We start from the raw sequence: 24,645 nt of genomic DNA on the forward strand, positions 1-24,645 counted from the left end.
TAAAGTAAAGTTTAATTAAAATGATTTAAATACATTTGTTTCTCAGTGGTCGGTTATAATATTAGCGCAACCTAAGTTAAAATGTATTACTTTTCATCATAGATTTAATATGAAAAAGTAAACTTTATTTTTTATTACTTTTTTTTCAATGCCACCTGGATTCATAGCCGGCCTCCGTGGCGCGAGTGGTAGTGTCTCGGTCTTTCATCCGGAGGTCCCGGGTTTGAATCCCGGTCAGACATGACATTTTCACACACGCCACAAATCATTCATCTCATCCTCTGAAGCAATGCCTAATGGTAGACCCGGGAGTTAAACAAAAAACCTGGATTCATAAGAAAGATGTTTAAAACTTTATATTTCCACGAACTGATCAAATTCGTTGAATATTTATTGTTCATTTCACTGAAGTTATTAAATCTAACACAGGAAAAATCTCCCGTTTTAACGTAAAATGAAATTTTTTTTAAATGTTCAATATTATTAAATAAATTATCGTTACGTAATATTTAGCTTATACCACAAATATTTTTAGATTAATATTTTAATAACTATGATTATTATCCAGTACTAATCATTAAATTAAGAGAATCTCTGTTTTGTATGTTCGTGTCGATGTTTGTTTAAAACTTAAGAACCTCTGGGCTGAATAAAATTATTCTTTTTCTAATTATTGAACTTTAAAAAAATTAATTTATTCATATATTATTATTATTACTAAAAATTATGTTTAAATACTTTTTTAACGTGTAGCAATATTGTAATAGCTAGTTACTCGTAAATAATATTTTTTAAGATTTTGTATAAGATATTAACAACTTTTAAGTACACTTCGCCATCTACTGTGTCAGGTGGACACAGTTGAACACACCTTTTTAGACTGTCCGCAGTGGATGGGATTTAGACCAGATGGAGTAATTTTTGAGACTCCGCAAGAAGTCATACAGCATAGCCTGCATGATCGGAACTAGTGGATACGGTGTGGAACTTGATTTTCAGACGGTCCAGGAGATAAAGGCCATCGAAGGATGAGTTTGAATACAGGACAGAACGGGGAAGGGACAACCTGCACTTCTAGGTAGTTGTAACCCTTGGGTCGTTACTACTGATGATATATGGAGGGACTCCTTCAGCCGTTCTCAAAATTAGATGTATGTTAGATGTTAGAATAATCTGCTGCCAAGGAATACCTTGACGTCATCGGCCGCGGTGTATCCGTCTGCCCAGCGACGTCAATGGATTCAGGAAGGCCACCAGCAGCGTCCCTCTATTAGTGGTGCCCTAGGTTGCGCTACCGATCCTCATGGATGAAGGCAATAGGCAAAAGGAAAGAAATAGAGCCACGGAGATGTCATGGAGGGTCTGACAGATGCAGTTTTGCCGGAACGCACTAGGAGGGGGTGGTGGTGACAGCCTGCGCATGGAGGTAGTTTCGGGCCCTCGGATCGCTGCTACTGATGATGTGTGTAAGACTCCTGAAAACGTCCTGTATAACCCGCAGGAACACAGTATGCCTCGAGTAATGCCATTACGGCGGGTATCGGGGCATGTTGACATACGGGGAGGTTGTTTAATGAGTCCCCGCGTTCTGCGAGAAACCCCACACACCCAGTAGTGCGGGCTGCTAGGCGTCTGTGTGCAGATTTTTCTTCCTCCTGCGTAAAAAAATACACTTCGCTCGCGCTAAATCCGTATAGAACCTTAAAAATTGAAAAGAATTTTTTTTAAATTATGTGTGGGCTGTTCTAAGAGTTATTGCTATTCACACATTTTACAGTATAAAATAGATTAACGAACTTTTCAGTAAATTAAATTTCATAAAACATTATAAAGTAAAAGAGTTATAAAACTTTGAGAAGGCACTGGAGTACATTCACGTTATCTACGATCATAAATTCCAGTAGCCTATAAAAGTTTTCTCTCTAACTATGACCTTTGTGGCCTAGACGTCGTGAAAATGTTAATGTCAAAAAAGTCGAATATATGCCAATTAGGCTGTGTGTAATTTACTCTGATAGAACATCTTACTTCAGAGTTGGAACATCTTGGAAGCGTTCTCGTGGTTCACCGCCAAATTAGAAATATATCCGCTAAATTAGTATCGCCCATAATCTTTCTGAAGAACTCAATTTTATAATCAACATCAACATTCCTCAATCAATCAAACTTACTTAAGTACGTAAATAGTCATCATTCCCTTTAATTTTATTAACAAACTAATTTGATTTTACTTTTATTATGACGGTAATATAAATTGATCTTTTATAGGCAATAGCATTAAATTTAGTAAATCCCGAAATAAATTAATTTTATTAATCATGGCCCGTTGTTATTGATATATAATTTATTTATATAATACGAGTAGTTTTCACTTACTAAGAATATTTAATAGTATGTTTGGGCGCTTTCTGATTCGTAATCCATTCTCAGGAACATTGATGTGTTACAGTTATTTACTACACATATCATTAATTTTACAAACAAAAATTATAACTATAACAATTGATCGTCAAAAGATTTTATCTTTTGATGATCCGTTATGTCAGTATTGTGAATTGTTATGTTCATTGCATTTTATCTTTTGACGATCAATTGTTATATATATCATCTTTGTTTGTAAAATTAAAGTTAGTATAATTAATAATATACGAAGTAAATAATTATAATTATAACACATCAATGTTCCTGAGGATGGATTACTAATCCGAAAGCGCTCGAACATACTATTAAAGATTTCTGGTAAGTAGAAACTATTATATAAATAAATCAAATAATAACTGTAAAGAATTCGATATTCACGTAGACAACGATCGACAAAGACAACGACATTAAAATTGCTAAAAGAAGTTTTAGGTTATTTATTTATTATTTTTCATGTATGAATTTTTTTAATGGTTACACTGCGGTAAATAATCCCCGGGGTCATAAGAAAGCTACAGTTAAAATTTCGTAATGATCGGTTCAGTAGTTTTAAAGGTTTTTTGGAGCAAACGAAAGAGTCTTTGTCTCTTAATATAATATGGATTTAATTTATTTAAGTATAACCGGTAATGTGTTAGTAAGATATTAAAATTTATAGAAACCTTTTCTTTTTTTTTCTATAATTAATATGTATCCGATTGATCTAATTTTTATTTGCCTTATCGTTTTATCGTTATTTTTATTTTCATTGCTAAAAAATAATTTTTATTTTCGTGTTATTTTTTAGTTTTCCACAGAATTGTAACAAAATCTTATTACTTCAATGTGTGACCATTATAATTAACCTCTAAAATTTTTCCTATTTCTTTACATTTATGGAGTAAATATAACGAAGCCGTTAGAAAATCCCTAACCCTGATTTAAAGAAAAATCTAAAACAACCCTAATTTAAACAGACGTAACAAAGGCTTAAGTCTTATTTTTTACGCTACTTTCATTTATCAAATCTCTACTAGTAATAGGTCGTCTCTTATTGAGGAAAAATATATTTTTGACAATTACATATTCAGGATGAATTTTAAAAAAGCAACAGGATCATTAGATCGAACTTAAACATGTTAAGACAAGTACTGCTTTGTCATAATATGTAAGTGACAACACATCTTGTTGAATATTTATCTTTAAGATATCAAAGAAGAGGAAGGGTATAGGAAGAAGGAAGATAAGTTGTATTAAGGTTCATAGATGACACGATGTTTTCAGGAGATGAACCGTTTGATATACCAAAAATAATGAAAAGTGAGAAGAGTTAATGGGAGTAGAAGGTTAATCCGAACAATTCAAAATAGGAAAGTAGAATATGAATGCAGATATATAGGACTGGTAGGAATATATCTTGAAAAAATTAATTAAAACTGTGCGAGAAAGATTAGTAGAGAGTGCGTAGAGTCCAAAAGAAAATGGATGTTGTCAGGATCTTAGAAGTATAAAAGAAATACAAGAGGATAGAGACGAACGTGATGAAAAAGACTTGCCTCAGAGAATATAATCTTACGATGATGATAATGAAGTAAAATTTAATAAACCCACTTAAGAAAGTGGGTTAATTAAGTGGGTTGGTTAAGTTAAGAAAGAGAAATTTTTTAATTTTCCACACTATTTTAAAATCCCTTTTGGTTTCCTTTTCCATTACCCTAAAATGCCTTGTACCTCTTGAAGGGATCAATTTAGAGAACTGAAAATCGGTATGTTATAAAACGCATAGTCTATTATTTTTAAGTCGAAAAATCAAAAACGGTATGAGAATTTTATTCAAGAAGAAAAATTCACAACTTCACCACCAAGGGAGATATAGCTTCGATTTATAACTTAAAATCTTTTTTGGGATAACACACATATATCCTAAAAATTATAAATCAATCGGTTGGTTGGTTCTCGCGTGATACTGTTGCAAATGGACAGAACCGCCACGAACCTTTGTATATACATATTATATTTATTTTTAACTTTCCTTCTAAATAGAATACATGAATAAAAATATTGCACTACTTTTTACACGGTTGGCTAAAAAAGAGTGTAATATTTAGGATGTATATTTGTTCCACCGAAGTAACTCAACATTAATTGAATTAAATGTCTGACCCCGCGTTGGAATCCTGAAGTTACTGGGATGTCATAGGCTATATAAATATGTACGAGTATATAATTATATATGTATTAGTGGAGATTTACCGGTTGAAGCGCAAACGTTAATGAATTGAATTAATGAACTGTGAACTGTAAGCCACTATCATTGTGTTAGCTCTCTCTCTCTCTCTCTCTCTCTCTCTCTCTCTCTCTCTCTCTCTCTCTCTCTCAAACTCTCTCTCTCTTTCTGTTTAGCCTCTGAAGTAAGGTATATTACTTCAGAGGATGAATGAGAATGATATGTATTAATGTAAATAAATTGTAGTCTTGCACAGTTTCAGATCGACTATTCCTGAGAAGTGTGGTTAATTGAAACCGAACCACCAAAGAACACCGAAATCCATGATCTAATATCACTGTGTTAGTTGAGTTTCAACTGAATGGTTCAAATCAATCGAATGAATAATATTACAAAAATAATTGAATTAAACTTACATTAAATAAAATAAAATAAATTTAAAAAAATTCTGTTTAATAATGAGCTTCCTATGGGAACAGCGTATGATGCTAGTGTGGTGAGGTCAGGCGAGCACCTCGCTGGAGGCTAGACTAATCATCACCATGAACTGGTCACAAACGGGGTGCCCCTGGGGCGCTGTTTTGGGAGATGCAATGCAGTACTCTTATAATATCTCTGCAAACAATCGTCCGATTTTCAAAATCCAAACGGGGTATATGCTAACATAATACAAAATCGAAACAAACAAGTACACAAATTAACTGATATACTCAGAAATTGGGGCCTTATTTGCACGATTGCCGAAAAAGGAGTATAATTAATGTATTTAGGGTGTATGAATGTTTGTTCAACCTTTGTAATTCAATGGCTGAACTAATCAAGACATATGACCCCGCGTTGGTATCCTTACGTTACTGAGTGTCGTAGTCTATATATAAACAAATTTGGAAAAAAAATTATACTATATAGAAAATTGCTACCCTCATGCTCTTTAATTATCCAGTATTAGTAATTATTCTATACTAATGAGCAAGGTTTGCAAGCAGTTTTTTTTTTTTTTTTGGCAGCTGTGTTTTTTAATATTTTTATCTCTTGTTCACGGTGAAAAACAATACGCTAAATAAGTAGTTCCTTTGAATTTACATTATTTATAATTTTTTTGAAGTTAAATTATTTATCTAAAATTCAGCTAATATTAGAATTTTTCTGTAACAAGTTAAACTAAAATCGGGAATTTGTTTAAAAACCAATAAATTTCATGAAAACGTCAACTTACATCCTTATATATATGTTAATAGAAATGTAAAATTATTTATTCGAAATTTATTTTTAATAAGATGTAAACCAATTACTAAACAAAAACATCCTTTTTCCACATGGTTGTGAAATGAAAATCCATTTCAAATTTCAATTTTTTCTGTAGAATTAGTTTAAAATTTTATTCGCTTATATTTTTATCGCTAAATATTCTTTTTATTAAAATACATTAGTAAATCATAAAGAATTTTTTTTTGTCTAAATTAGAATAAAACTTAGTTCACCGTTCGAAATCAAAATGTTAATTTCTAAAGAATTAGTCTTCAAAATTCGTTTTTTTGCGGAGGGGGTGAAACTACTAATGTATAGTGTGGAATTGTACATAGTGTAATTGTAATTGTTGCCTTAGGTAGGCGAGATCTGACCGGCTAGTACAGTATAAAAAATGTGTTTCTAGGATATAAAATAAATTAATTATAAAATCACTTGTTGAAGTACCCCATCCAGTGTATTTTCCTGAAAATCTACATTACCATCTGGCAAATGCCAGATTTTTAATATTGTATGGTTTTTTAATATGGTTTTATTTCACATTTAGCATACGGTATAGGCGTTTTATATCTATCATGTAGTTTTATATTACTTTAGCTTAATTTTTAATTGTATGCTACAGTAATATTCTGTTCGGGTGCTGATAACGACAACACTTCGTTGTACGCCCAGAAAAAACTACACATAAACAAAAAAAGTACGTTTTTTATTTTTTAATTCACCTTAAAATCTTTTAAAACTTGTACAAGGAAACAATGCCATCCGTGACCGGGATTCATACCCAATGACCTCCGGATGAAAAGTGGAGACGTTACCCCAAACGAGATTGTCTAAAAAAAAACAAAATTTCACTTTCAATTTAACATTCGTTTTTTTTACAAAAAAAAAAAAAAAAAAAAAAATTAAATTTTCGTCAAAAAAAAGAATAAGCCTTTTATATTTATCAATTTTGTTTATCTTTTACAGGTTTCTCCGTTTTTTTTTTGTTTTTGTTTTTTTATTATTATTATTATTATTATTATTATTATTATTATTATTATGATTGTGATTCAGAAAATGTATAACAAGGGTCCTAAAGATACAAGAATCCAAAAATTTATTTTCACTGAAATTAGTGATGTTCGTTATAATTCTATTGTTCTTTAATATAGCGAGTGAAAATATATTTGCATAACTAAATTTTAATGGGCTTGCTGAATTCTGTTAAGTTTGACAAGGAATGCTTATATTTTTGTTGAATATTTTTACGAATAGCGGTGTCTCATAAAGAATCATCTACATCTATCGTGGTTGAAGTAGTAAACATTAAACTATGTATACCTATTAATTTAAATATATAAAACTAATTCATTGATTTTTGATGAAATATTTGAATTTAAAAAAAAAAGATTAATATAATAACAAAAATACTCTTATTAACTATAAGGTATAACGAAAAATTCTGTTCAACTGTCAAAAATATTTTTATCAATAATTAACAAGATTAGATTATTTTAAAACTTATCATTTTTTTTTATTACACTATGACTAAAACATAAATAAGAATTAACAATTAAAAAATATATTATATAATAACATGAATAATTAAAAAATTAGGAAAAATCAAAAATTTAAACTGCAAAAACCTAATATTATTAATAAATATTTATGATCCAGAAAGAACATCAGAAACAAAATTAAAACAAAAGAGAATTTAAAAAAAAAGAAATATAGAAAGTTTTTAAATAACATAAAAACCGAACTTTCTAAACTAATTATATTCAACTCATTAAACCCAATAAATAAGTTTTTATTTCATTTTACTTTAATTTTTTATTTATTTGTGATTCAAAGTACGCATTAAGTATTAAGTTTTTTTAATTAATTTATTTAAAAAAAAAAAAAATTTTTCAATTATTTCTATATTTATCTAAAATAATTTATTTAAAATACAGAGATTTCATGATAATGAAACTCACATTTTTAGATATGAGTTTTCAAATTTTCAAGAGTATGAGTGCGTAGTTAAAATATAAAATATTTTAAGAAACCTAATTTGTTTAATGAACTGAGCGTAGTTTATAATATAAAATAAGGGACTGCGTCCAAATGTTTTAATTATCCGTTACTTTTATGACATAACGATTTTAATTGAGCTTAACAGAATATCAACAGAAGATAAATATTATTAATTTTCTTCATTTTATAAATAAGGTTGCGTAATTGTTTTGAATAAACAACATTTAAAGAAAACTGATATTGTTTATGAAGGTAAAGAATTCCTATTGACAGCGAGTTTTTTTTTTATAATGTGTTCTGACTTTTCAATCAACTATATTAAAAAAAAAAATGTAAATTTAAAAATTTATAAACACAATCTGAAATGTGATATTTAGTTTATCGAATCCGTTGGTAAAATACTTGATAAATAACCTAAATTTATAATAATATTCTTATTTTGTTGATACTTTCATATATATTTTTTTTAATTTTTACAGTTTATTTGACACAAAAGTATGAACATTCAGTAAAAATTTGGAAAATGGAAGTTAAAAATGGAGAACAATATGATGAAGAAGGTTGTTGGTAGCAGAAGGAAAAGTAGACAAGATTGGAACTGGCTGAGACTAATACTAGTTAATTTATATAACGAGTTCTTAAATTGCATTAAACAATTTATCAGCACTGATGATTTATTCTGAGTGAATAAATGTGTAGATTGTTGCCTCCTTGCTTTATACAAGGTTATGTTTGATACGAATCTAAGTATGTATGTATTTGTGCGAGTGTGGGAGTATTTGTATCTTCATAAAGAAATGTTTGCGTGTATAATTGAATGCTAACACATACGATCGTGTATAATAGAAATAATTTTTGTAATAAGATTTAAGATTCTTCTGACCATTTTATTTATTTTTTCGATAACGATAAGAATTTCACTTTAGTTTGATTTTAAGGATAAAATATGAAAAAAAAAAAATTTTATAAAATAAATATATATATATAAAGGTTTTGAAAGAGGTGTTAAACTCCTTTTTTTCCTTAATCCTTTTTTTTTTTATTTGTTCAGTTTTTTCTTCAACTTAGTGGAAGACGTAAACATTTGATTCAGTAAGGACTATTAATTTAAAACACCTAAGGAATATACATAAAAAAATTCAGCATAGACCATCTATGCTTAGGATTCTGAGGAATTTTGGGCTGAACCAAAACTGGTGAAAATGTTGGAGCTGACGATGACGCACACCCGGTCGAAGGTGAAGTTCAGGGGGGAGATACCGGAACCTTTTGACATAAAAACTGGTCTCAGGCAAGGGGACTGTTTAATTAGAATACATCATGCGATATTGGTACGAACAAAATCCAGAGAAAGTAAAAATTGGAAGTAAATTTAACAACGTAAGCCTTAACTGCCTTGTCTTCGCAGACGATCTAGCGTTCCTTGCAGAAACAGAGGAAGAGGCGGAACACCAGACAGAATCATTGGCCTCTATCGCATCGAAAATTGGACTTCAGATCTCGTACGAGAAGACAGAAGCAATGTTTACTAAAAAGACACAGCGGAAACATTTGGACATCAATGGTGGCAGAATTAAAATAGTATCAAAATTTAAATATTTGGGTGAATCCATCACATGGAATCTAAACGAGAAAATAGGCTGGCAAGAAAGAGCACACAGACTAGCAATGGCACAAGTGGTCACACGAATAACCTATAACAAGAAATGCATTTCCAAACAAGCCAAGATAAGACACTATAATACGGTGATGAAACCGGTAATAATGTATGGGAGTGAAACACTGGGGCAAATCAAGATAGCATCGAGAAGTGAAAAATTAGCCAAAAAGGAAAGAAGGATCGTAAGGACCTGTATTGGCGGGGTAAACTTGGTGGAAGGAAAGTGGAGATTACTCCCAAACCATAAAATCTATGAGGTCGTTACACCAATTACAGAAGAAATAAGAAAGAAGAGAATAAAATTCTTTGGCCACCTCTTGCGTTTGGAGGAATCAAGGAAAAGTAAACAACTCTTGGAAAGATTGCTAAAGCTAAAAACGCAACTTACAGCGTTCTAGTAAAGCCAGTTATTTTTACACGGATTTGAATACTAGATCGTGGATACCGGTGTTCTTTGGTGGTTGGGTTTCAATTAACCACACATCTCAGGAATGGTCGAACTGAGACTGTACACTTCATTTACACTCATACATATCATCCTCATTCATCCTCTGAAGAATTATCTAAACGGTAGTTACCGGAGGCTAAACAGGAAAAGAGAGAGAGTGTGGCTCACTGATGTGCTTCAAGACATCAAAGAAGCAGGCATTGCACTGCAAGATCTCAGACCAGGATCTGGAAATTATAACAACTTGCCTGGTGTTAAATTTGCAGAAAAAGAAAACGGGGACGGTTTGGACAGAGGAACGGAAAAGCGATTTTTCCAGGAAAATGAAAGACTAAACATAAATGACTAATTGATCCTTCCGGGCCGTAAAAAAAAAACAAATTTACACGAATTTTTTTTTAACACACTTTTTTTTTATTACTTTAACACATCAACCAATTTAATTCGATATTCGTACATTTTATAATATTAACTGAATATATATTTTTTTTAAAATCTACTGCTCATCCACAAAAACGTTGTGCTTTTTATCTTCAACATTCAGTTTCCTTTTTATCAAAAAAATTAATCTTTTTTTTGCTACTTTTTTTATGACGGAAAAAATTTATAACCGTCTTTGTTCTCACAAAATACGTGTTAATTCAGCTCTTAGTGACGCTAACGAACGATAAAATTTTAACTGTCATTGTTATTTTTCTTTAGGGATTGTGGGAAGGATGGAGGCCAGCTGTCTGAAGGAACCATTCAGATTTACTCCTAGTAGAAAAGTTTTGTCTTTTAATACTCTTCCTCTTACTTTATTTAACCCTGAGTTTTTCTTCTCATTTTTTTTTATTTTATGAATGCACGTAGAATAATATTAAATCTACACGGAATAAACCGGAACAGAGTTCCAGTACATTTTTGATCTGGTGGGCGTGGCCTGTGTTGTGTTGCGTTAAGTGGAGGCAACACAACTTACGGACCGCGTGTGGACCAATCCGGTATTCTGCTTCTTCTCCAATAACTGTACAATAAAACTATTGTCATATAAATTCCCTATTAATGGGTTAATGAAACCCTTTAATTAATTTTTAAATAAAAAAACAATTGTCTAAAGACTTTTTTCAAGTGAAAAAAAAACCTTTACTCTTTCAATGAAAATGAAATACTAGTAATTTAAATAGATTTTTTTCTTGTATTTCAACACTCAAAATAATTGAATAACAACATATTTCATCTTTATTGAATAATTATTTTAAATCGTTTAAAATTAAATAAACACTTGGTTAAATTGATATGAATACAATGCCAAGTACAAAAAAAAATCGAATTAATACACCTACTGAAATGACCGTCTAGATCCCAGTTGAATTTATGAATTGAACTAGAAAGCTTTTGATTCTTTAACAAGTATTCTCACGTAATTCTTGTAAACAAAGTTATATGAACAGAATGGAATTTTATTAACATCAGTTCTTCACAGATGAACGTGCAGTGTTGATATAACCTATAGAATTTCATTTCACACCAGCAAAATATACGGTAAACACAATATATTTGTAATACAATATGAACTACTATCATGTAGTCCGGTTGAATGAATCCAATTTAACAACAAAAATACACAGGACTGGTACGAATAATTTTCACAAGTCCATCATCTTTAAAAGAATAGTCTTGAATACATTTCAATAATATTTTCCATTTAAAATGCAACTAAATGTATTTATCTTAAATGAATTTTATTATAATCATAAAAAAACCTATAGAAAATTTTAATTATTTATAAAATAATAGTTAAAACGTCATTGATTATAATAACTAATCAAATAAATGCTCTCAATTTACAAATTAAATTATGATTAAAATCATAATTTCCTAAGATATTTCTTTTTAAACAATAATAATATATCTTTATAATAGAATATAAAAAAAATTTATTCCTTATAATATAATTATAATTCCTTATTATATAATTTTTATTCCTTTATACCATTGAAAGTATACATACATTGCGATTTAGGTTAATTCTAAGATTCATCACTTAATAAAACACGGAAGTCACGTTTATTCTACAGAAACAGTCCTGTAGTTACGCAAAAAGCATATACGGAATATGTAAAGTATACGAATATTTTATTATGTAGCAAAGACTTTACTGAGTTGGCACTTTACTCTTATACCAAATCCAAACCGTAGTCTTATAAATAAACAACCAGTTTTAACTTGCTTCTCTCAAGTTCAGTTCAAAAAAAAAAAAAGTTCAGTGATGAAAGAATAAACTTCGTTTGATACAATAGTAATAATACTTTTTTAAAAAATGTTATTTTTTTAATAATTTTTCTTAAAACTATACAATTGTTTTTATCAATTTTCACACCTAATTTTGGCATTTTTTTTAACAAAGTTAATATTTATTGGTAATTTTCAAATATTGGCTCCTTCATTCATGAATTATTAATAGGATACATTGAGAAATAAATCTTGTTCATTGTGTAGCACACCTCAATCATTTAGGACGGAATTAAAAAAAAACAAAACTTATTCTACCATGAAAATTAATAAAGTAGAAATTAAAGGATTAAACAAAAAATTGTTACTAACTTTAATCTTAAGTTGTAATCATAACTGAAATAAGCTCAGTGTAGTTTTGAAATTTCGTAACCATTGTTTCCAGGGTTACCGGTTATCAATAATGACGGCTGTAGAAGAGTTATTTTTATTTATACGATTTCTTTCTTTTTTCAATAATGCACTGAGATATAAACAATAATATACATAAGTAAAATAAAAATTCCAGACATAAATTGATGGATTAAAACGTAAAATATTGACGTACCTTCTCATTATCTTTGGGCAATAGAACGGAAAACGATGAGTGACGTCAGGACTAGAAAGAGACCATGTATTCTTAAGGCGAAGGAAATTTACTGTTCAACGTACCTCATCTTCAACCCTCTCCAAAAAATATGGTAACCGATAATTTAAAAAAAAAAAATCGAATTACATATTTTTTCCGATTAATAGCAGGGAATATTAACAAAAATTATGAAGTTCACAATACTCGTTTGGAGTAGTTGCATGAAAACATACAAATAAAGTGGGAAAAAGTCGATTTTTTTTCATATTGGATCTCGCTTCGTTCGATCATAAGAGACTAATTTATATTTTTTTTACAATTATTTTAAAGCTAGTTATGCTTAATATTTGTCCGTTAAGAGACATCACGAATTTTTTTAATTTGATTCTGTAACAGCATTATGCAAGGAAAACAATTAAAAAAATATTTTGGACTTTTTTCGGTAAGGGTACTACTTTTGTTTCTTAAAAAAAATTAAAAAAATAGTTATATAAATGTAAAAAAATTTTTACATTTGTATAACAATAACAAAAAAAAACCAATAACCAAATACATTTTTATTACTATAGTTATTCCTAAAAATAAAAAAAATAACCAAATAATCCAATATAAATTATATATATATAATCTAACTAAACTTAACTACGCTCGTTTCGCTCGCTAACCTTGACTAATTAACAGTAATGTTTAGATTATATAAAAAATAGATTAAGTGCCGGTCTCCATGGCGCAAGTGGTAGCGCCTCGGCCTTTCATCCGGAAGTTCCCGGTTAGGCATGCCATTTTCACACACGCTACAAAAACGTTCATCACATCCTCTGAAACAATGCATAACGGTTGTCCTGGAAGTTAAACAGGAGAAAAAATAAAAAAATTAAGTAATTGCAATAATTAGTGAAGGGACACTAATTTATACACATACCAGGTACTAAAATAATTTTTTTTTCTCGGAGTGACTTTTTGCTATTTCCGGGAACTGGCATAATTTTGCAATATTTGCAAGAGCAGTTAAAAGATGATGCAAGACGACTGGGATGCTGAGGGTTTTAGTTTATAACAAGGCAGGGCGGACAGCCCCGTTCCTGAGGGCTCACATGCCCTGATATGTGGGTTCCCGTGATGAAGCGGGGACTCCTGGGGGTCTGTTAGGTGTGGTTTAATGAAAACGGTATAGCCGGGCCAGGTTTCTTCCGTCGGAGATTAGAGGCAGGCAATTAAAAGATCCGAAACTGTCGGGGAGGGGGGGGGGGCTGACCTGCTGTACCGGGTGTTATACTCAGCTCCCGACGGAGCAGACCTGAGGTTCTCTGGGACTTAGTTTATGCTGTCTGCACTCCAATCGCTTAAATTAACGATATTCGTTTGCGGGTGACTGAATTTTTTCAGATTGATATGCTGTCGTGGCATACTTGATGCATCTACGTACTAGGGTGTAGTTTAGGGCTTAATGGTGACAGGCGCGGGGTCTTCGATCTTCAGCGAGTAGGCTTTTAGCTTAGTTCCTGAGGGCAACGTGGTTGCATTACGTGTCAGATGTCTTCTTTGGAAGGCATAAACTCAATACTATCTCTCGGGGTGAATTTACTGTTGTAGGTGTCCCTCGGGGCATCTGCATTGGTGGCATCTCACGTGGTCGGGCTGAACACTGCGGAATGTGATCAGTTTGAGGTCAAGAAGATGTCCTCCGTTAAAGCCATTGTTGGCAAAAAACGGGGGGGGGGGGTGGTGTAGCGACCTGACACGCTACGAGGCGGGATCTCTCCCCTCGGGGGAATTGAGATGCTGTGCCGGGTTGATAACTGGTGAATGAGGAGGCCCTCTTAGAGTCGCAAGGACACGTCCCCAAGCCGAATATACTTAATTGGATGTCCGGCTCGGCGATGTAGGGGAAAAAAGATACTAAAATCATATCAGATTTATAGACAGCATATGATTATATAGAAGATTTAGAAAGTATGAGACGGCAAATCATAGCGAAAACATTTTCATACGAAAACATGTGCGCATATCCGAATTATTTAAAGTTTATGGGGGCGAGCTAAAAATCGCAATAAAAAGGAATGTAGCACCAACAACGCGAGTTATTGGATTCGTGTTTGTGTGAATTTTTGTGGCGAGAAAATTATAAAGATAAGATTTTTTTTTAGGAATTAATAAGTAATATTTGTGATTTTAATAATATATCGGTTTATTTGGTTACTTTTTGAAAAAAAGAAATAAAAAGAAGTGGTACCCTCTTACCGAAAAAAGACCACCATTTTTCTTAACAGGCAATATATCAATGAACTTTCCCTGAAGTTGTGTAAAAATTAAAAAAAATTATGGGAACTTGTATATTAGCTGGCACGCATGTACTTTAGGTTATGTTGATATACGTACGATTCGTCAGTAAACGGAATCTACATAATTTAACCAAACATAACTTACGCTCGCTTTGATCGCTAACTTCGTCTAATTAACGTTAACCTACACTCACTGGTACTCGCGCAGGGGCTGCGTACATACCATGTGGATTAGGTATGACCACCGCGTGACTAGAGGGGGAGGTTTCTTAAGGGTGAGAGCTTCGCACTAGCCGTCAGAGCGGGCCTGGCGGCAGCTGGCAAAGCTTTAACCTCCCCGACGGATAAAACCTTACAGTCACTAATTTCGTATAATTAACGTAAAATATACAAATTATATACAACTTATTAGATTGAACGGTACTTACGTATTAGCCCGTTGACCATAACTGTAATGAAGTATGGTAAGTTTGAAGTATTTTCAAAGTTACGGTATCATTAATGTATTTTACATATTAAAATGAAAGGTTTATTGCTTATGATTACAGATATAAAATATAACCTTGACTAATTAGCATAATATTTTAATTATTTAAATAATAAATAATTACTGAATTTATTATTTAAATACTCTAAACATTACTGTGTTAATTAGTCAAGATTAGCGAGCGAAGGGAGTGTAGATTAAGTTTGGTTGAATTATTTTTATAATATAAATAAATATAAATGGTTATAAAAATAGTATTATAATGGTTATATCGAGTGATATTAACAATAACCCAAAACTTTGTAATTAATTTGTCGATGGCTAATACGTAAGTACCCAAACGAATTATTCAACTTATAATAAGAAAACCGATATTTCGTGATAAAATAATAAAAACATTATATATAGGAAATTATGTAAAATAACACTCAAGCCGATTAATACACAAGTACTAAATTATGTTTCTCAGTAGTAAAGGAAAATTTCATCACACTTATGATTTTGTTATTAGGAAGATTTCGTAAGAAAAATACCTATTGTAATGGGTACCATGATTCGACTTCCGGAAAATTTCGACATATCTTCCCGTTCCACATCCCCCAGACCCCAAAACCACCTTCAGCTCAAAGGTTTATATATATATATATGTACTTCAATTTCTTCTGGACCCGATAACTGCCGTAATTTTGGACCAATCACTTTCAAATTGTTTCCTAAAAAACTCAACCCAAAATTTCGGTCGAATTCGTTAACGGCCAAATTTTTATTTTTTTATATTTATTGAATTGTTATTTTTTGTAAACATCTTTCTACAATCAGAGGTTAATAATTATTAATAAATCAATAAATTTAAATTTAAAAATAAATTGAAAAAAGAAGATGAAGTCTGATTCGAACCAAGTGCCTCCCCTTGTAAGATCCAAATATTTGATTAATTAAAAATTTATTTGGCTGAAACTTTATAACCAATAAAAATAAGTACTACTTATGATATATCGTTGAAAAGTCTCAATGGGGGTTTATTACTGCAGTTAAGAGAAACTCCAAAATCCAAATGCTTTGGGTTTTTTTTTACACTTTTGATTAAGTCGATTGCAATCAAATTGGAAGGTACACAATTAGATATTACAACAGTCCTAAATCCAAAATTTCAACATTCTACGCCTAATCGTTTTTGAGTTAAGCGAGATACATTCTCACATTAGCACGTACAGAGGTCACGTCGAAAATAGTCAAAATGGAATCAGGAATGGTCAAGTGGAAATTTCTGTTGAAATCTGAAAACAAAAATTTTTCGCGATCCTTTACTTCGTACAAGGATGTAAAAACCGAGATTTATGAATAACAGTTAATCATTTTAAAAATGATAATCCATCCTGAAGTAAGTAATATATATATATATATATTTGTTGTTTTTTATATTCTAATATGGTCATATTACAAAATAGAATTATAAAGGAATGTTCCGGTCTAAAGTGATAAAAAATATTATTACATATGCTATTTAAAGATTTTAATATATATTTAAAAATTAAAGAGATAAAACATTTCATTTAATAGAACTTAATAACGTTAAAAATGTTTGTCTTATAAAAAAAAATTTATAAACAATACGAATAATACACGCGTAATGACACGCTTATAATAAACTATAATATGAAAATAGGTTTAAATTTAATATTTTATTTTATTATAATACAATATGAATAGGATAAGGCAGCTTACACTATAACATCAACGCATCATTTTATATTTAAATGGCTTGAAAATAATGAAGTGATATTTATTAATTAAAGGTCCGATGTTTAATACAAACGAGGTCATGATTTTAAATGGACTTTTATTCACAATCAGTAAAAGATCTTTAATAATTAAAATTAAATTGTTTTTATTTTTATGTAAAATATTTATTTTTCAAACCGAATGAATTATGCAATTTTAAGAGTTTGAAAATGGGTAAAACCCCCAAAATTACAAAATAGTTTATTTCATTATATTTTTAACATCTAATTTTTTTTTTTGTAGATTACCTAACAAAGGTATCTATTGTAATGGGTACCATGATTCGACTTCCGGAAGAAGAAAAGTAATTTAAAAAAAAATTGAGTAATAATTAGTAAACTCGAAAATAATTATAAAAAGTAACACAAATTCACTCCTTTACTATGATATTCTACATTCTGTATTTTTGATATTATAAAATATAATTTAAAACATTTCAAATTACAAGCATTTTTAGACTTTTGCATATTTTTTTATTATTATTATCAAAGACTAAGGGCTTCGGCTTCAGCGATCGTTTTAATGATTGGCTGTCCTCTTATCTTCATGACAAGCGTTATTCGGTGCGTTTTGGTGGACAGATGTCTGAGGAATCCTTCTTGGCTAAGTCTGGAGTGCCCCAAGGCTCTGTTTTGGGTCCCTTCTTTTTATTATTTTTATAAATGATATCGGGGATCTTTTGACATGCAATTTTCAGATGTTTGCGGATGACGTCAAAATATATTGTCCGATCAGGAATAGTATGGATCACCTGTTGCTACAATTGAATATTAACAAGGTTGCTGAGTGGGCTGACCGCAACTGTATGCCCTTGAATTTTCGAAAGACCAAACATTTGACTTTGTCTCGTAAGACGTCGAGCTCTGTTTTCAGCTATAGGATTGGTACGCACGCTATTGTCGCTGAGACATTGGTTGAGGACCTCGGGATTTTATTTGACACGAAGATGTATTTTCACGAATATCTTGCTCGGATTGTCAATATAGCACGTCGGGACCTTGGTCTTGTCCTTTGGATTTGTGGACGGTTTAACAATATTTTGACTTGTAACCTGCTGTACAAATCTTTGGTGAGGAGTCGCTTGGAGTACTCGACCGTGGTGTGGAATAGTACACGAGTTTTTGCCTCAGATCTGGTTGAGGGTGTTCAGAATAGGTTCTTGAACTGGATGCGTTTTAAGTTTGGAGATTGTTTTGTTGGCGCTAGTAGAGAGGATATGTTGAGGCGATTAGACCTTTCCAGGTTATCTGATAGAAGAACGTACTTTGACTTGGTTTTCTTTTATAAAGCTCTGCACAATAAACTTCCAACGCGTTACCATGTTGTCTTAGGGAACCAGACCAGGTCAGTGAGGTCTTTTAGGAAATTTATTACGCCAGTTGGTTCCACCGTGTCTCCGATTGTGCGGTGTACCAGTGTTGCAATGAAGTTCCAGGATAAGCTAAGCTTTTGGGAAGATGAGACACCCTTCATTAAAAATTTGAGAGGATTACGTGGCGATGGATATTGTCCTTGGAGTAATGCTCACTTTCATGATTTTAAAATTATTGTTGTTTTTTTAAGGATTATTGCTTATAACTTGTTTTATTTGGAATGTATTAGTAATATTGTGTTTTTGTTTTTGTTTGTTTTCATCTATGTGTTTTTATTATCACTCCATAGCTACCGTTTTTAAAGTTCTAATTATTTTTTTTTTTTTTTGTATTTGACTGTATAATTGTTATTATTATTATTATTGTGTTTTGAATATTGTATTTTTAATTTATATGTAGGTTGTTGACTTGTGGCTGTTCTTTTGTGACTTTATGTGATATTGTGTAACATACAAAGATTTTGTGTAACTGTTCTGTTGCACAAAGAAAAAAAAAAATTAAAATAAATTATTATTATTATTTCAATTAAATTACTCAAAAAATATATGGTAAATATTCAAAAAGTGTTCCATCTTGATAAATCTATAAAAAAATGTTAAAATTTTCAATTCGACCAGTTTAGAAAACAAGACGTTTATAGGAACTGTTTTTAACGGGTAGGGATTAGAATGCCGTCTTGCTTTCTAACAGATATAAAAAAAGTTTCCATTATGATAGCGACTAACTTACAGTAAACTAAAGGAATTAAAATTTAAGTCAACTGTATGAAACTGTCAAAACATTATAAGATTAAAAAAAAGAAAAACAACAAATTTTTTAAGGATGCTCGTCTTCATTTAGTAATATCTTATGTTTTGCTTTTCCCCAAATAGAAGGAAAACAATTTGTATCTTTATTTTATCTATTACTGCCTTTCTTAAGACTGACACTTTTAAAGCACTTGACAATAATTAGAGTTGTTTTATGTCACTGCTCAATATATCCCGACTTCATTTTATCATTTTTGTTGAAATTAAATAAAATCTATTATTTAATTGTATCGAATACAGTTCATAAAATGTCGTATCTTTAATTTTAACCGTTATTGAGATATAAAATCAAAATATATGTATGCCAAGAGAAAAATGTGTACATACAGAATTTTATAACCTAGAGTAATAGCATTTTAGAAATTGTCGGATATGAGAACGTCAAGAAATAAATAATATCTCCGATAGAAATAATAAACACACTTTACATGAAAATAATAATTTATATATATTTCAAAATCTGTTAAAGAATTTAAAAAATTTAACTGTAATCAATAAATATTTAATTATTTAAAAATACATTTTTATAAAATATTATTGATTATTAATATATCGAATTATCAACAAAAATAAAAATAAAATTAATTGAAACAATAGAAAAAACAGTTTTAAAAATACGAATTGATAATAAGAAGAAAAAAATCTAATGTGGACACCACATGACTTCCTTGTACGCCTATTAAATTACATATATACATTTTTTTTAAATGAAAAGCACATAAAATTTTATTTCATTAATATCTTCTGATATTTTTATTGTTATAATTGAATTATTATTTATCGTAAAAATCTTTCCACAACCAGAGGTTAATAATTTTATTAATAAATCAATAAACTTAAATTAAAAAAAAATTAAAAAAAAGGAGATGAAGTCTGATTCGAACCGAATGCCTTCCTCTTGTAAGATCCAAATATTTAATTAATTAAAATTTTATTTGGCTATAACTCTGGAACTAATGAAAATAAGTACTTCTTATGATATATCGTTGAAAAGCTCTCAATGAGGTCTTACTCCAGTTAAGAAAAAGTTCAAAAATCATTTTTTTTGGATTTTGGGCTTTTTTGGTTTAGTCGAATGCAATCAAAAGGGGAGGTGCACAACTAGATGTTACAACAATCGTAAATCCAAAAGTTCAAAATCATTCGGCTAATCGTTTTTGAGTTATGCGAGATACTTACGTACGTACAGACGTAAGGCCGAAACTAGTTAAAATGGATTCAGAGATGATCAAAATGGATATTTCCGTTCAAATCCAAAAAACAGGAAATTTTTCACGATCATAATACTTCCTTTACTTCGTACAAGGAAGTAGTAATTAATAGAACAAAAGGGGATAACTATGTCACTAATATGTTCCTACATTTGTACAAATATTCAGTCCTTCAATTAGTGATAACATTTTAATTAATAAACCGATTTACGTATTTTCTACTCTAGAAAAACACCACAAAATTTAGTTAAATAATATCTCAGATTTCAATATTTAGGGTTTCTTTGAAAAGGTTTTTTACCGACTTGTTGAAGAAAAGTACAGTAATCTTTCGGTCGCATCGAAAGAACGTTGAAATCGAGGGGTGAAATTGAATTTTTTTAATTTTTGAGATGTGAGGAATAAGGAGAAATCATTCACTTAAAATGTAATTTCCTTATATGTGTATAGGCCAATCTATAAAATTTGTGGCTTAAGAATATCCAAAACTATTAAATCAATTTCTTTGTTAATTAGATATGCAGTAGTAGGATATCTGATATTGTGCATGTGAAAATTTGACGAAGATTGGTTAAATTGTTCTTCAGTTATGTTCAGTTTAAGGTCGGCAACAGAAAACATAACTTCAATTTAAGGTTATGTTACTTCGAATTTTTCATACACGCTTATGCAGCATATAGTCATAGTGATGAGAGAGTTAAAATTTAATGCTTGTGTGTAGGGTCTACTAGTTATTTTTAATTATTTCATCAAATTACGGTTATAATAATTTAATTTTCTAATAAACAGAAAAAAATTATATATATACACAATAGATTTTTTTATTTTTATTTGCTTGATGATATCACGACATAAGCTTAAAGCTTGTGCGTGGTATGTGTAAATGTAGTGTATGAAAAATGCCATGCCTGACCTGGATTCGAACCCTGGACCTCCGAGTGAAAGGCCGAAACACTACCACTTGCGCTTCGGAGGCCGGTGCGATTTATTATTTTAAAAATAAAAATATAAAGATTATACCGCTTTTAGTTTTATCATTTAATTTATGTTTTGCATATTTATTGCGCAAAAATTATACAAAATAACTATTCAAAATATATTATACAAATAAAATAACGTAAAGTCTGCCTTCTTGAGCAGAACTGCGCAATTTTTTTTTTTTAAATTTACGCAAATTATATCTACGTAAATTCTGTAGATATGATAAAAATTATATTTTACATAATATGGTTTTATAACAGGATATTTTCTATTATGTATATATATTTTTGGTATACAATATTTCTTTTCAAATTTCAGAAATACAATCGCCAGTTATAAAATAGATGAAATCTGTTAATTATAAAATCATAAAAAATCAAAATTATAAAAAAATTGAACTCACAATTTTCTAAAAAAAATGGTTTTATGAGAAGTTATTTTATACAACTTATCTATCGTCTACGATGTATATCCCCCATTAAAAATTATGCGGGGTTTATTCAACTATTAAAGTCATGATAGAAATAACTTATTTTGTTATATTAAGAGACGTAATTCATTAAGAATGATAATTAGAAAATAAATAAATTTAATAGATTATTATATACAATAAAGGAAACTCGACTTTATGGTCTCGTGTTTGAATATTGTATACGTCCAATTGTTTTAATGGTGATTGATGGTTTAATAAATACAATGATGACAAAAATTCTGATATCCAATATATTGGTTATGGTATAGAGTATTACCTGTACATCTAAATATCCTAGCGATCGTTGAGTTTGTGTTGACAGACAAATAATGTGATACACTATCCATTGTATGTTTAACTAAAATTCACAAAACAACAGATTAATTTTAAAAAATGTTTGTACACAACAAAGAAATACAATCTCACTTAATATGTGAAGCAATTACGAATGATTTGTAACCATACAGCTGCGACTAACATAGCTGCTACTGGCAGTGAGTAGTGTGTTACCGACTGCGCGCGCCGGTTGAGCAGGTGGATTCCTGTTCACCAGCGTCAACTGCGTAGATCTACGTTGTACATCGATCAGTTGAACTGTTTCCTAACCTTACCGATATCTCTGATCGCCTGTAGTGACTGTTAGTACTCCGCAGCGCACATGAAATCTTATATTCTTATAACATTATATTTCATATTTTACATTTTTATAATATTATCTCATTATATCTTATATTTTAAACATATTTTACATATTGTAAAAAGTTTAACGGTAAATTATAATTGATAAATTATAATTTTACAAACTAGATGTGTCATAACAATCTAATACGACTATAAATGGAGATATTAGGAAAAATACGATCATACCAGTTAGGCCTACTGCTCATATGACGTTAATGCTGTTTTCAGACTTCTTTAAAACAAAAAACAAAAAAATAAATAAATTTAAAAAAAATTTAATAAAATAATAATAATTTACCTATGAAAAGCTTTTGTCATAAAATTTTACCTTTCAATCAGATTACCGACATAATTAGAAAATTAATTACAAATAAAAATTAAAAACCAGCCCTCAATTTAAATAAATATAATAATAATAATTTTAATTATTATTTCCCCGTCACGCCATGGTAACAGGCCCAGTTTAAATCTACAGCCAACATACTTCTGAAACCAAGGCTGTAGATTATACAGAGTGTCACACGAAGAAACAGAGAAACTTTCAGGACATTTCCATTGGTAAAAATAATGAAAAAAATTATATGAACTTTTTCAAGTTATAGAAACGCTTTGTTTTTCAGTTATGTCTAACGAAAGATTTTTCCCGTTTTTCAGCTCTTCTAATAAAAAGAAGTATTTATTTTACTGTTTAGTCTACGGAACCACCGTAAGGCATTACTTCAGAGGATGAATGAAGATGATATATATGAATGTTAATGAAGTATAGTCTCGTACAGACTCAAATAGACTATTTCTGAGGTGTGTGGTTAATTGAAACCAAACCGCAAAAGAACACCGGTATTCACGATCTAGTATTCAAATCCGTATAAAAGTAACTACGTTTTCTAGGATTTCAACCTTAGAACTCTCGACTTCGATATCAGCTGATTTGTGATGACGAGGTAACAACTAGACTAGCCTGGTGGGCTATAAAGAAGCCCTAATATAATTTTTGGGATCAAAATTAAGGAGTATATTTAATGGTTTCTTATGTAATTTACACCGGGAAATATAAGTTTTGTATTTCTTTAAAAATTATTTTCAGTAATTAGCGGTTTTTTTGAGCATTTTCATGTTTTTTTTTTGTTTTTTTTTTTAATAAAAAACCGATGTTTAAAGGTTTTTATTAATTTTTAGTTAGCTAAAAGTTATTTTTCGCTAAATAATAAACTGGTATCGAGTGGGAAACACATCATAACTTCATCCTATAATTAGAGTGGAATTAAAACACTCACCTACTTAAAATATATTTTTCTAGACTTCATTAACTTTTTTCTTCTAAATTTAAATCTTATCAGTATTAAGAATTAATAACAGGTGCCCTCCTAAAAAACAGAACTTAAAAGTATTTTTATTACTGTATAGATTTTGTTAAGTTTTAACTTTGTCAATTATTTAATATAGCTATTTTTTTTTATATAGCTTTATTTTAGTCTACCTTGAATATAATAGTAAAGTATTTTGATTAAAGATAGAATAAAATTATTATATTCTAATTTAATCATACTTATTGGATGAAAAAAAATGTAAAACCAGATTAATTGATAGTTAAATAAAATATTGTAATTTATATACAACAAATATATTAATAAAAAAATCATAAAGGTAATAGTACTTTTTCCTTTTATTTATTTTAATTGTATATAAACATCGAAAAATTCAGCAACATTTCCTAAAATTTTTAATAAGTCAATATTTTAATTTA

This window comes from Lycorma delicatula, chromosome 10 (assembly GCF_047948215.1).
Source record: "Lycorma delicatula isolate Av1 chromosome 10, ASM4794821v1, whole genome shotgun sequence".
Taxonomy (NCBI): Eukaryota; Metazoa; Arthropoda; class Insecta; order Hemiptera; family Fulgoridae; genus Lycorma; species Lycorma delicatula.